The sequence below is a fragment of the Crassostrea angulata genome, chromosome 9, assembly GCF_025612915.1.
Source record: "Crassostrea angulata isolate pt1a10 chromosome 9, ASM2561291v2, whole genome shotgun sequence".
Taxonomy (NCBI): domain Eukaryota; kingdom Metazoa; phylum Mollusca; class Bivalvia; order Ostreida; family Ostreidae; genus Magallana; species Magallana angulata.
The window spans coordinates 14,221,378-14,235,479 of record NC_069119.1 but is presented as its reverse complement, the minus strand read 5'-3'; the positions used below and the strand labels follow the sequence as shown (position 1 = coordinate 14,235,479).

Sequence of the window (14,102 nt, the reverse complement as noted above, 5' to 3'; positions counted from 1 at the left end):
TTAAGGTGTGGAAGAGTAGCAACGCTGTTTGTTGAAGTCAACACCGGTCTCACCAATCTGAATTTGAAATCAAATATGAATATATTATGTACGCTTGTACATACTCAAAAAGACACCGACGTACAATGTACATTATTTATACATTTACACTTTTTACTTGTACCGGGCCAAGGCAGAGTCTCGTGCAGTTAGCCAACGAGGATACTTCAGCCATAGTAAATGTAGTCGGGGAAAAGAGATATGTCTTTATTTTCTTCTCATCCTCTGTTAACTCAAACAGGGTGTCCATGATCTACAAAACAATATTCAAATAAACTACACAATATTCCTATAATTAGGGCCCCGCAAGGATTTGCGGGTGCCCTTTAGTAATCACTCTGTCCGTCCGTCCTTCTGTCCGTCCGTCTGTCACTCTTCCGTCCACAAATTTCCTGTTTTTTTCTAATAACTTTTTTTATGGTTTCCCAATCAAGTTCAAATTTGGTATGGTAGTTCAGTAGGCAGAAATACATATTTTGATGCTAAGTTTGGTTCTCTATGTCTTCTGGTTTGGAGCTGGGGTGGTGGGGTAGATTGTTAACTATGCAAAAGAATGAATGGGCAAAGAGAGATAACTGCTTAGAATGAATTAGCAAAGAGAGATAACTGCTGAGAATGTTACCATTGTATACACGGAAGGCTGTGCAATATTTGTCCTTTGGGATTAATTAACCTTCCACAGGAAGAAAATCCTAAGCTTTATCTTTATCTGTCACAATGAGATTAATTACTGCACTGCCTGTGTCTGCAAATGAACTTTGTTTTGAAGTTAAGGTCAATTTTGAATGATGTGTAGTATTGTGTACATTCTTTGAAATATGGATTTAAAATATAATATTCATATTTTATTTTGGTTAAAATACCGTACACAATGATTTATAATAATTTTATTTAATATTAAAATCAAGATACATATTAAGGTATCCGTTTTCACTATTTTATTTTTTAATTATTTATTTTATTTTTTTCTGCATTAATGCAGTTAATTCTAACAGGTAATCAGATAATAAACCCATTCTGTCATTTCTGAAAAACCACTAAGGCTCAAGAAAAAAACACTTTAATTGTTGGATGAAAATCATATCCAACTATAAATCACGAGATCCTATATATTCCAGTTCTTTACATCTTCTGCAGGGCATTTATTTTTCATCATTGTTAATATAAAGAGGATGGAATTCAAAGTTTTTTTCACTTCTCTATATTAATTGTCATAGCGGGGCCCTTCCTGACTGGTCAGTTTTCTAGTTCATATAGATATACATAGTGGGAGTTAGTATTTGTGTTTATTTTGGTATGTTTTTGTTTAAAATATAAGGACGTAAATTAAAAACAAAACCAAAAAAGCAACTTACGATTGAGTCCGCCTAAGTTCGTTGCCAAAGGTGGGGTGGCACGTGCCATTTACGAGCCTATAATGCCTCCCCGGCTTCAGGGACTCGATAGGCGTTTTCTTAAACGTAAAAATGTTTTTGGTTGTTGTCTCCCCCTGGACAATAGCCGGAACGTAGTATTTTAAACTTCTTCCAGACTTTTCGTAACGGCTTATAATTGTCCTTATAGTATGTTCATGAAGAATATACACTGACATTCTGAAATGCTTTGAATAAATAGAAAGAAATATTCATTTATTGATACTGTTTGGATGTAAATTATGCTTTCTCAGGCAAAAAAAGTCACCAAAAGACAACACAACAATAACACGAAGAAAACACAAAGTTGTAAATTACTGATCAAACATATACCAGACTGATAGAGACAAGCGTCAATACTAAATGAATTAAACATACAAACTTATATATATATATAACGCATTTGTTTTGCACACTGACCCGTTTATAAATTAATTAAAAAGTTATATAGAAATAAGATACCAGCACGTAATAACAACAACTCTTACTTTTTTGTAGCCTGATCCTCCATACTTTCGTTTCTTCAGGGAGCCTGAATGAATTTAACAGATTTATGGTGCAATATATATACATGTAAAAAGTGCTGACTTGGCAGTTCTTAACCTTAAACTGTTAAAGGTTTTATTTTTATTGGCCAGTTGAATAAAACAGTAGTTTTTGATTGGTTGTTACCAATCGCGCTATTAGCTGTGTTCGAATGGATCTTTGTGAATGACATTCATGCTCCGCGTGCTTACGTGGAAAAGTGCTGAGTAGACACTTGTAGACCTGAACATTTTGTTTCTTTGCTTGAGTAAACGCGATGAATGAATTGGCAACATAAATGACCGCTGTAGCGGGCTGTTTATTCCCACTGATTTCTATGAAATCTAAGAATGCAATACACATATTTATGTACATATAGCATTGACATATTAACATTGTTTTGTAATATTTTACATATCCACTATATTTTATTAAAATTAAAACCACAATGACCATATTTTTAAGTTACAAACAAATTCCTTCAAGAACAAACGTTGCATGATAATAGGATAGATATACAGTCACCATGGCGCATTTAGTTAAGCGTCGCCTCTGTAATATAAGGGTCGTGGGTTCGAGTTCCGTTCGGCGTGTTCACATACTATTATTTAAATTGTGAGTGTAAAGTCAATTTTATGAATTTGTAACTGTTTAAAAAAAGAAACGAATAAAAATCTAAAATAAAAGAAATCCTTAAAATAAGTATGCAAGTTTATTAGTAAAAAAATAATTCAGGGATGAGGAGACTTTTTTCGGAAAAAGTTCGGATGTTACGCCATCATTTTTCAACTATTGAACTTTATTGAGTGCGCATCTTTCAAAGAAGATGGTAGGGAGATGACATGTGGATTGTCATTCCGACACTTAATTATTTTTATATTTTAGTAGGGGGGGGGGGGGCGTGATGGAAAGAAAATACTTGTTAGATTGTGAAAGGTGTAAGATGTACTTAACTCACGATCCATTTATTTTCCCATTAAAAGATCGGATTGCAGACGATGATTATCTGTCAAAGTGTCATACCCCGCGATTTAATTTACGGAACACGAGGTCACATTTTTTTAGTTGATGCATCGCATCAAAAAGTGGGGGGAAAAGGAATAAACAGTAGAAAGTTAACATATAAAAAAGAGAATACCTTGTGTTTTGTTATAAAAATACCTGCATATTTTTCAACTCGATTTACCATTCGAATTTCATCATCGATTTTTTGGTAACAAGATGATGCACGTGGGGGCCAAATTTCGATAAAACCTTCACACCTTGATTTTCATACACCTTACCAAATGTATGAGTTCTACTTTTTGAAATTTAATGCAGAATATATATTAATTATTTTTATAAATTTTTATGCAGAAAAATATAATATAATACCACACCTAGGGCCCCAAAAAGGAATTGGTAAGTGTAATATTAATTAATATAATAATTTCAGAAAGGGGAAAGGGGTAATCTGATCTCATAGTTAATATATCCAATATTTTCACTATTTTTAAGTTATCTCTCTTTTCTCAGTAAACCAAGAAGACTTAACCGGGGAGAGGACGGTTCCCTTCAGTGGGAACTGTCGCCCATTGGGTTAGATTTTATTTTTATTTATTTTTTATCGCTCACAAGTCTTTTTAATTTAAATATTAAATAAAACAAAAAACTAATTCCAATTATTTCATAAAACTTATAAATATTAATATACTGTTTTACAGTGCAGACTCCACCATCATCATCAATTCGTCGTAGGTTTTAATCTTCTTTTGTTTCGTATAGACTATCAATTTTCATATTCTAAAAGAATTCAACTAAGGGAAAAAATTGAGGTTGTTTTCACTAAGATTTTATTTTTTTTCTCAGTTCGGAAGTTCTAGCAATTCCCTTGTAAGTTTTTTTTATACACTACCTAAATTATCTAAAAAAAAAAAAAAAAAAAATCCTTATTATTTTTAATACTCGCTCTTGTTTCTAATATAAAAATTTTCCTTTGTTTTTTTCATTTCATTGCAACGATAGAGACCTCTCAGAGTCCGACGAGATCCCTGTGTAAGTTCATTCACTTAAATTGTATATATTGTCTCTCATTTCATAATTGTTTTGTAGTATTCGTAACGACTTTTTACAACAATTTATATTTCAGATCACAGGACTGCGTGGATGAAGAAAAGAATTAACTATTGTACAATTTAATGTTAATAAATTATCAATGTGATCTTTTAAAAATGTGTTTTTCCCTTTATCATATATCAATGATTCCATTACGAGAAGATTGGTAAACTTTACTAGGAGGGTTAAACCTCTATAATTTTACGACTTGCGGACGGATCACTACGCAACATTCATGCACGGATCTAGAAAAGGAGGAGGAAGGGACGAGTCAGAGATACCCTTCAAAATTCTATTTTTTTTTTAATTATATTATAAAAGTTCCAAAAATACACCTCGAATCCCCTGGTATTTCAAATAACTGTCAGACACCCCCCCCCCACCTCCTTTCGATTTTTTTTCTTGGATCCGCGCATGACATTCCTTCCTGTTCATTTTAAAAAAGAAGAAAATACTGAAATCATGTAAAAACAAATTTAATTATTTAAAAAAAAACAATCTTCTTCTTCTTGGAAGACCTTGCCGATTGGCCCCATCTACTCTGTCCTAGGTCTGAAATTAAAGAGAAAAAAGATATATATATATATAAAATTGGTTTTGAAAAAAAATGAAAATTAAAAATACAGTTCGTCATATTTTGAAAGAGAAATGTTAAGAGCTTGTTCATATTTTCATGTAAAAAAAAAATACATTGGTATGAGAGAGAGAGAGAGAACTTTAAACATTGAATTACCTCTTTGCTGAGCGGAGATTATATCTCCCCCCCCCCGCAGGCGCCCGCGGTGGTGGCTGTGCCAGAGACCTGGCTGGAGGCGCCCGCAGGGGTGGCTCTGGTAGAGACCTAGCTTGGGGTGGCGGGGGTGGTGCAGTTGGTCTTTGGGGCGGTTGGTTGATCCCTTGACGGGGTTCCATTTCAAACTATGTATAAAACAAAAGACATAAGTATGTATCTATGCTACAAAAATTTTTACTGGGAAACTTTACATGCAAACTGATTTAATATGACTCAGAATGAATGATTTAAGAGTTTCAAAAATATTAATATAAAACAAATAAGTACATACACGTTCCTTTGGAATAGTTTCCAATCCTCTGCTCCTCCTCCTCACTCGGGTGCAGTGTCTCATAAGCCTCTTTGCTATCCACCCGAGCAGGAGGAGGAGGGCCAGCACCAATGATGCTATACTGATCTCTAGAGCTGTAATTAAAAAAACCCAATGAAAATTGATCTATTTTCTTGTTGAAATCAATACAGTAATGTATTTTAATATAAGAATATCAACACATTTTTTTTAATCATTAATTGACTTATTTTTTACATACACAAAACTTTCAGTGTCAGGTATTAATACATCATGTGAAAAAGGAAAATTTCTTGAACATATATAATTAAAACATGATGGAATAAATTGAAAGAATAAAACCATGCAAAACCAATTATTAATCAGATAAATATAAGTTTTAAAAAAGATAAACATAATTACTTTGATTACTGAATGATTGGTGTTCCTGAAAGTCTGGCTGTTAGTCTGAGTATTGGGAAAGGGGGTGGTGAGGGGTAGTAGGTTCCTTACCTAAGAAGTGAAAGGGGGGGGGGGATGTCTAACACAAGTAGTATTACAGGTGGGGGCGAAGGTAGTATGTGTACTAGCCTGAGTAGTGAGGGGGGGGGGGGGGGTAGTGTGTGTGCTGACCTAAGTAGAAAGGACAATGGAACAATGTTCACGAGACTGGGAATATATTGATGTTTGTGGTTATGCTAGGGGGTGAATACTCAAGTGCATAACAGGGTAGTAACCAGGGGTTGGATTAACACGCGTGTCCATTCACTGTCAATCGTTATGCTCGTCGAGGTTGAACGATGAGGGATTGTATCTGAAGTAAACGAACAACTAGAAACAATATACATGAGCAAAACTACCAAAGTACTATCCTTCGGCGTTTGTAATGAAAATAACAAGAAAACAAACAAGAAAACAAACAAAACGAATAAATAACAAGAACACGAATAAATAACAATGTTAATACAAAACCAACTCAACAATGACTTACATTCATCGGACTCCTGGTCCCGCATTCTTGGAGTGATAAAATGCACTGAAAATAAAACAGAATCATAAATATTTCATCAAAAAATATATGACCGTATTATCATTTCGAACACATGTAATGCAACCGCTATTTACCTGGCGGGCACACAGCACGGCCGTTAATTAACCGAAAGTTCGTGTCCATGTTGGTCCGATCGAGCTGGTCAGAAAATGAAATTGTCGTTACATTCCTTGTAGTCAGCAGTATTTTACGATATTGCTATTGGTCGAGATTGCTTCAAACTGACAGGGGGCGGTGTTTTCTCACGCAGTAGAGTTCCTCAGGATTAACCACCTGTTAAAGAATGAAAGAAAGACAGAAAAAACATTCCTTGTAGCTAGCAGCATTTTCTACAATATTACAATTGGTCGAGATTGCTTCAAACTGACAGAAGGTTGAATTTTCTCACGCAACCGTGTCCCTTAGGTTACAGTGGTAGCAACGTTATTGTTGACAAACGGCACGCACGATTCTGATACACGAACGATCACGAACGATACACGAACGATCACGCACGATACACGGACGATCACTAACTTACTTAATTTTCACGATACACGAACAAAAACGATAAAACACGCAACCGAACGATTCTACACCATTAAACACGCAAAATCAAAATAAATTTTTAAGATGAGAATTAAGGAAACGTATTGCTTTAATTTGTTTTGCTTTATGTTTGTGTTTTACTAAAAAGCGGCATGTACAGTAACAATGCACTGTTTTATATTTTACGAGTAAACAATGTACACATCCATACAAAAAAAAATATATGACTCGTACACAAATTATTTTTTTTGTCTCCATAACGAATAATAACTTAAGTGTAAATAAAATGAAGCATTAACTATACGAAATTATTTACATACGAATTGATTGTTTATGTACTCCAGTTCCCTTACGTACGATTTGATTATGCGGGATAGAGGTAAATTTGTTACCTTGGTCCATAGAAATTCGATTTTCCACATTGAATATTTTCATTATTTACAGTACATAAATGATTTATTTCTATTACGTTCCGCTTTCAGTTCCGTTTTCCGTTCCGCGTTTTAGCAACACCCATAAAAAAGTGGCATCAAATCTAAACATTTAAAAGTTTAAAACAGAAAAATGATCAAATTTTTCATCTGAAAATTATTTTTTTTACTACTGATACTGGCTTTATTTCATACCTTGCATGATGTAATCAAGGGTTGTTTGGTGCCATTCTTGTACCTAATTGATTCCTCCAATGTATTTAAAAGCTTTATGGTAACTTCTGGAATCTAATAAAAGAAATTCTTTATTTCTTTATATATGGATAACCATTATATATATATATATATATATATATATATATATATATATATATATATATATATATATATATATATATATATATATATATATATATATATAATGTGAGAAGAACAATTACTTCAAATATAGTAGAAGGGGTGGAGTTGAAGGCCAGTTGACCTCGGAATTCATTTGCTGCCTTAATGGCAATGATGTTATAAGTTGATTCTGCTTCGATGCATGAGTCTTCTGCGATCGTTCCCCAGAGTGTTAGGTTCGCGGTCCGGTTTTCTGAGGAAATCTGAATCTCCCTGCGAGATTTAGTTATCTTAGCAACGTTTCCGATCTGCAAGGTTATTTCATGAATTAAAATTAGAAGTACAAGCAATACTTGAAACAGTTAACAATAATTTAGCTACTGATATTTATGTAATCTGATTAAAGAACTAAACTTTTATTAAAAAAAAAATATAAAAAGTATGTATTGTATTATGTACCTTTGTAAGCATTAAAAACTACTTTCATTTTTAACAAATAAAAACTCTTCAAGCTAAAAATATATATACACACACACACACACACACACACACATACCGTATATATTTTTGTCTTGTAATAGATATTTATATACAAGAACTTGTTAAAATATATAGAAAGGATGCTACATATTTGTATCTTTATACCCATGTATATCACAAATGAAGTATCACAATTTTACTTATAAAAGTATAACACTCACAGAGTCTGAATTTTCATCCATGAATATTTGCGACACCTTTCTTATTACTTCTTCCCAGTGACCCAAAATAGCATCTTTTTTAAGGTCCTGCTTCATAAGGAAAAATTCTTTATCAATCTGAAATAATATAGGGATAATCTGAACAAAATGAAACTTTTTCTGTTCTGGATATTAAGAAAAAATATCATCTACAGAGTATTAAAAATGTGAGGGATACCAACAATATTCTAGACCAAGAGCTAACTGTAAAAAACTGTATTCTTTACCGGCTCCTATACTGTTAATTAATGTAAATTGCATTATCACGGTAAAAATCGTAAAAAAGGAAAGTTCATTAAATAAACTCCAAGAAATGGAAACCTTATTATGAGATGTTCTACAGATCCACCATGTCTTTTTTCTATAAACAATCTCCTTTGTTTTAAGGTATCTCTTTGGGTCCTAGCAATAAGTGCACTGTCTCTTAGTTTTGTTGTTTTTTTAATTCCTCCACCAGTACATTTTCTGCCTCTTCTAAGGGCATTTTCTCTTACAAATATACCAGCTAATAGAAAGAAAATTGAAAAGAAAATAATAATTTTTATTTCAGATGCCTTCAGCAATAAATGTTTTTTTCTGTGTACTATCTGAAAATAAAAGTAATCTACCTACATAAACTTATCGGTTAAAGATAAATGTTTAGCTTACCATCTGTTGAGGAGACATTTTTCAAGCACACTTTGGGTTTTTTACTCTGCTGTGTGCGCAACAGCCTTTCCCCATGCATTCCAACGCCACCTTATATGCCTTACTTTCTGTGATAATTTTTAAGGCGTCGAGCTAATGCTCGTCAGCCTTCTAGCGATCGTCTTGATTGGCAATCATCCAAAAATTCATGCTCTTCACCGCCTTTTGAATGCGCATAAGAAATAAGTTCCTTTAATTATGAAACGTATTACAAGATTTTTATTCATTTATTCAACTAAATTGTGTACAAAAAACCCAACTTTGCCTCCCTGGTTATTGACAGTTCATTGCATAAGTATACATTTGCTTAATAAAGAAATGGCAGATGAATACAATAAGGTGTAAACATTTAATAATATTAATTAAGTTTATTGCTTACATTTAAATTGGAGACCGTGCCCGATATAAATACAATTTGATACGTAAATTAATTTTTTATCGGGCGCGGTCTCCAAAATAAATGTAAGCGATAAACGTATCTAGTGATTTTAATGCAATAAGAAAACACGATAATGCAGTTGGTTTGGTGGAGCATTTTAGATAGCACATGTTGTGGATTTGTTTGTAAACAATCATACCAAAGGTAATCTTGTTTCAAAGGGGAATTGATATAAATAAAAGTATGGTTTATTATTATAATTATATTTTAGGTTCAGTTGAATCAAATGAAGATACAGACAGTTTTTCTCATAATGAGCAGACATTGTTTGAATTTAGAGATGGAACCATTATGAAGAAACGCAAAAAGCAGAAGGTATTGAGATACCATACCATTGCACTAAATGTTGATAGGAAAGGTCATTATAGGCAGTTATTGATGTTTACAAAATGGAGAAAAGAGGAACAGATCTTTTACATGGCTGTCATACATATGAAGAAAGTTTTACGAAGGTTAAGGATGAAGTGGAGGGAGTTAAAGCTCGATATATGAAGCTATCATGTGAAATTGGAGAGGACATGTTGCATGATCTAGATGATATGGATGACTATCAAAGAAATGTTGTCTTGCCTGAAAATGAACACCAAGAAACAATTGATTCTGCTCAGGGTTCTGCTTTGTCTGATAATTTTGGCTATTTTGACCCTGGAACAGAAAGTCATTGCACAGGCACGGTATCAAACAGTAAATATGATATTGGTCAGGATTTTGTAATAGCACGTAAGCGATTTGAGAATGAATCGTTACCAATGAACGAAATGTCAGATAGTAATTACAGGTCATTAGTACAGAGTCTGAATGAAAAACAGAAGTTAATTTTTACAATGTTTTAAACCATTTCAAAACAAATGAAACACCCTTGTATACATTTCTTACTGGTGGAGCAGGTGTAGGAAAAAGTGTTCTTTTGCGATCTCTTTACCAAGCTTTTATTAAGTACTTCAATCATAAAGTAGGTGAAAACCCAGATATCCTGAATGTACTTCTTTGTGCACTGGCAAGGCAGCTCATAACATAGGAGGAAATACAATACATTATGCATTTGGTATAACAGTTGGAAGAGGATTTGCATTCAAGCCCCTAGATATGCACCAGCTTGATTCTATGAGATTTAAGTTCTTTCATTTGAAAATTGTATTCATAGATGAAATATCAATGGTGGGGAAAAGAATGTTTAATTTCATAAACTTAAGGTTACAAGAGATAAAAGGGTGTTGCAAACCCTTTGGTGGTGTAAGTGTGATAGTATTTGGAGACTTGTGTAAGTTAAAACCTGTAATGGATTCCTGGATATTTACTATATCTCGTGTAGCTGCTGATTTGTGGTAAGACCATTTCACCATTTTTGAATTAGAGGAAATAATGCGTCAAAAAGATGACAAATCATTTGACCAACTTCTGAATAGGCTACGGGAAGGAAACCAGGATTCCAAATGACATACATATTCTGCAGTCATATTTTAGTGTTAAGCTTCGAATTATAAGCAAGATACAGAGATTTGTTCACAATTCTATGTTTGTACACAGATCTTAAAAAGTAAAGATTAAAAAAGTAAAAAATTGGTCAATATTTATTAACATAATTTTCAAAGTATCTTCTTCCAGAAACCAACTTTAACAACTTATTGTATTGTAAACTTGACCTTTTTTTGTCATTATTACTCCTACTGTACATGTGATCCTTGACTGTGTTTGTGTTCATTGGTATAAACTGATTTTGAACCTCAAATACCAGTGAAATGGTCGTGAGTGAATAAAAGAATAGAAAATCTTAGGTCATTCTTTTTTCCATTTTAAATGCTGAATAGGAAATAAAAATTAAAAAAAGTTAAAAATCTTAAGCTGAATGTAATATCATAGTGTCATTTTGACCCTCAAATATATTTTTCTATTTTTGCTCATTTCAAAATGTATTTTATATTTTTAATTATATTGACCAGATAAGATATATTATTTGCAAATCGTGTCAACGTGGATTTACCTAGAGAAAAAGCCTTAAGCTATTCGACAGTATTTTTCGTAAAAAGTTGTGAAATCAATTAGTGCCATTTTAAGTAATCAAAAGTAAGTTATTTAGATTCATCTGTCGAAGGATTCCTGTTTTCTTAATTACGTAATAGTCATTGTAATGCAAAGCCCTCGTGTCAATCCGTTTCTTTGATTTCGAGAATGAGTTAATCTTCTCTCACGGCTTTTTGGGAACAATTAATGGCAAGAATAACTCAACACCGGGACAGGGGACGCTATAGGGTTTTTGTCCGATCACTTTTGCGACGGACATCAACCAATAAACATATAATTTTACATTGTCTCCTGTCCTGTGTTTCAGATATGTAGATTTTATTTGTTCTTTGTATTTTTAATTTTTATCACATTTATAGAAAACTGGTTATGCTGCTGAACTTTTTAGTAATGATTTAATATCATCAAATTGTGTCATGAGAATTTTGCATTTAGCTGTATTATTTTTAAATTACCAGTAAGGTTTATCTCACTTAGGTAATGTGTAAGAATCCAGTAACAACATTTTTCTATTTAGCTTACTGTACATATTTTTGATTAGAAACTGATTTTTAAGTTTAAGCACTTTTCGGATATTGTATATCCGCCATATACAGGTTTTACATTTAGTTATGTAAACACTACATTTTGTGCAAACGCGCAGTCCATCTTGCTGTTTTTCCTATTTATTCGTTACAAAAAGAAATATGCAGAAAGTATCAATGTAAGTGAACTTGTCCTGTGATACTGAACATCTGATCAGGCTTTACTTGTTTTATGTTGATTGTAAGTTAAGGTATAATTTAGTACTTGTGCACTCATACTCAATGTTTAGATAATGCGAGTTAAGATAATAGATGTGTTAAGCTTAACCATAGTCAGTGCTTGTATATAGTAGATTAGGTTTTGCAATGATGTTTGTCATCTTTGTTAGCTCCCCCTTTTTGGATAAATCCGGAAGTTAGGGTTTTGTATTGTTGCTCTCTGTAAGCAAGCCCCCCCCCCCCCCCTTTTTGTGTGAAACTGGAAGTCACTGTCATCCGAGTTGTAAACAATCACACGTGCATTTTCTATTTTTGGTCTGTTCCTTTCAAGTCCCTCTCTAGCCAAGCAAATATATTATTAGCTAATTTCCCCCATTAGAATGTAATTACACACTTTGAATTTGATCATTTATTTTTATAATAAAGATGTATAGTAGACATATTATTGTACCTGTGTAATGAATTGTGTGTTTATAAAATGATGTTTAATTAACACATGAACATGAATCTGTGGCATTGTTATGCACTTTCATTTTGATTTTACAGTGTACCATTGTTTTTATATCTTTTATTATAATTATATTTGACATCACTTTTGCGACGGACATCAACCAATAAACATATAATTTTACATTGTCTCCTGTCCTGTGTTTCAGGTTTAAAGAATTTAGTTATCACCATAACCCCAATCACACGGTGATAGTAATAAACTCATGTGAACAAAATATGACTCAAACCTAAGCGAACTGTGAGCTCTGTGTCTTGCTTATAATTCTACGATTGACGCTGAAATTTTGGTTGAACATTAGAAATTCTATATGAATTAGAGTATGTTAAATACTTACACAAACAAAATAAAAGAATGATATTCTGTATATACCTACTCTCTGGGGCCCCCTCTTTATACAATAAAATAATGTGAAATCTACATCAATTTTCATAGTTTTTCAGACACGAGTAAATAAAAACGACGTCTTTAAAACAGTTTCCATAGTTCTGACACATTTCTGTTGCAGGGATAAAGTAATTATCGCTATTCCGTAGAAAATATCACAGCGGAAAATTATCCTGGTTTGTACGCAAAGTAAATAACAGTCATTGAGCACATTGAGGTACAATTTTTTTCTTCACATTTATATTTGTAGGATTTTTAAAATAAAAAAACAATAACTATTATATTTTTTTAAAAATACAATAACTAGTAAGTAGTTGATGAAAAAAATGTACCTATATGCTCTCATATATTTTGATCGCTTTACAAAGTGGGGGGGGGGGGGGGCAGAACGAAAATATAGGGAATTGGAAGTTAACAACTTAACAGTGTACCCCTACCAAATATTTAGTTTTATATCTTGCGTAGGATTTTCTTATTCTGGTTAAAAATAGTATTTCATGAAGGTTCAATGTCAAAGATTACGTGTATGCAAAAATAAGTGTAAAATTCGAATTCTTTACAATATTTATTGTTTGTTATTCTACCGATCGACCATATGGCACAATAACTTTTGAACACCCATTGTTGCTCAGGTGAGCGATGTTGCCCCATGGGCCTCTCGTTTTAATACATATATACAAGTACAAATAGGCGATTTAAACAAATTGGTACTATGCTGTACAAATATGCAAGTACAAATAAATAATTTGTATCAGTGAATGAATAAAATTTAGTACTTTGCAGTTGTAGCTACTCGTTTCTTTTTTTAGTACTAATATGCAAGTACAAATAAGCAATTTGTAAGAAATGATGTCACTTTTGAACCATACAGCAGTATAAACCATGAATAATTTTTATCAAAATTACACAGTTTTTATAAATCAACAAAGAATAGTATTTCAGTTTCATGATTTATTAATAATATTTTTTGAATAAAAATATCTTGAACATATGCATGCAACATGCATTTAACATACAACTTTAAATATCTTCCTCATAAGATGTGTTTAGCAATAATGTTCATGGATAATTGTGTAAACTCCACATTTACCTCTGT

The 14,102-nt window shown here is 32.7% G+C and overlaps 1 pseudogene; it reads right to left on the bottom strand.

The window, feature by feature from the left end:
- LOC128162129 (uncharacterized) overlaps window positions 1-14,102 on the bottom strand; it is an 82,583-nt pseudogene continuing 68,481 nt past the window's right edge.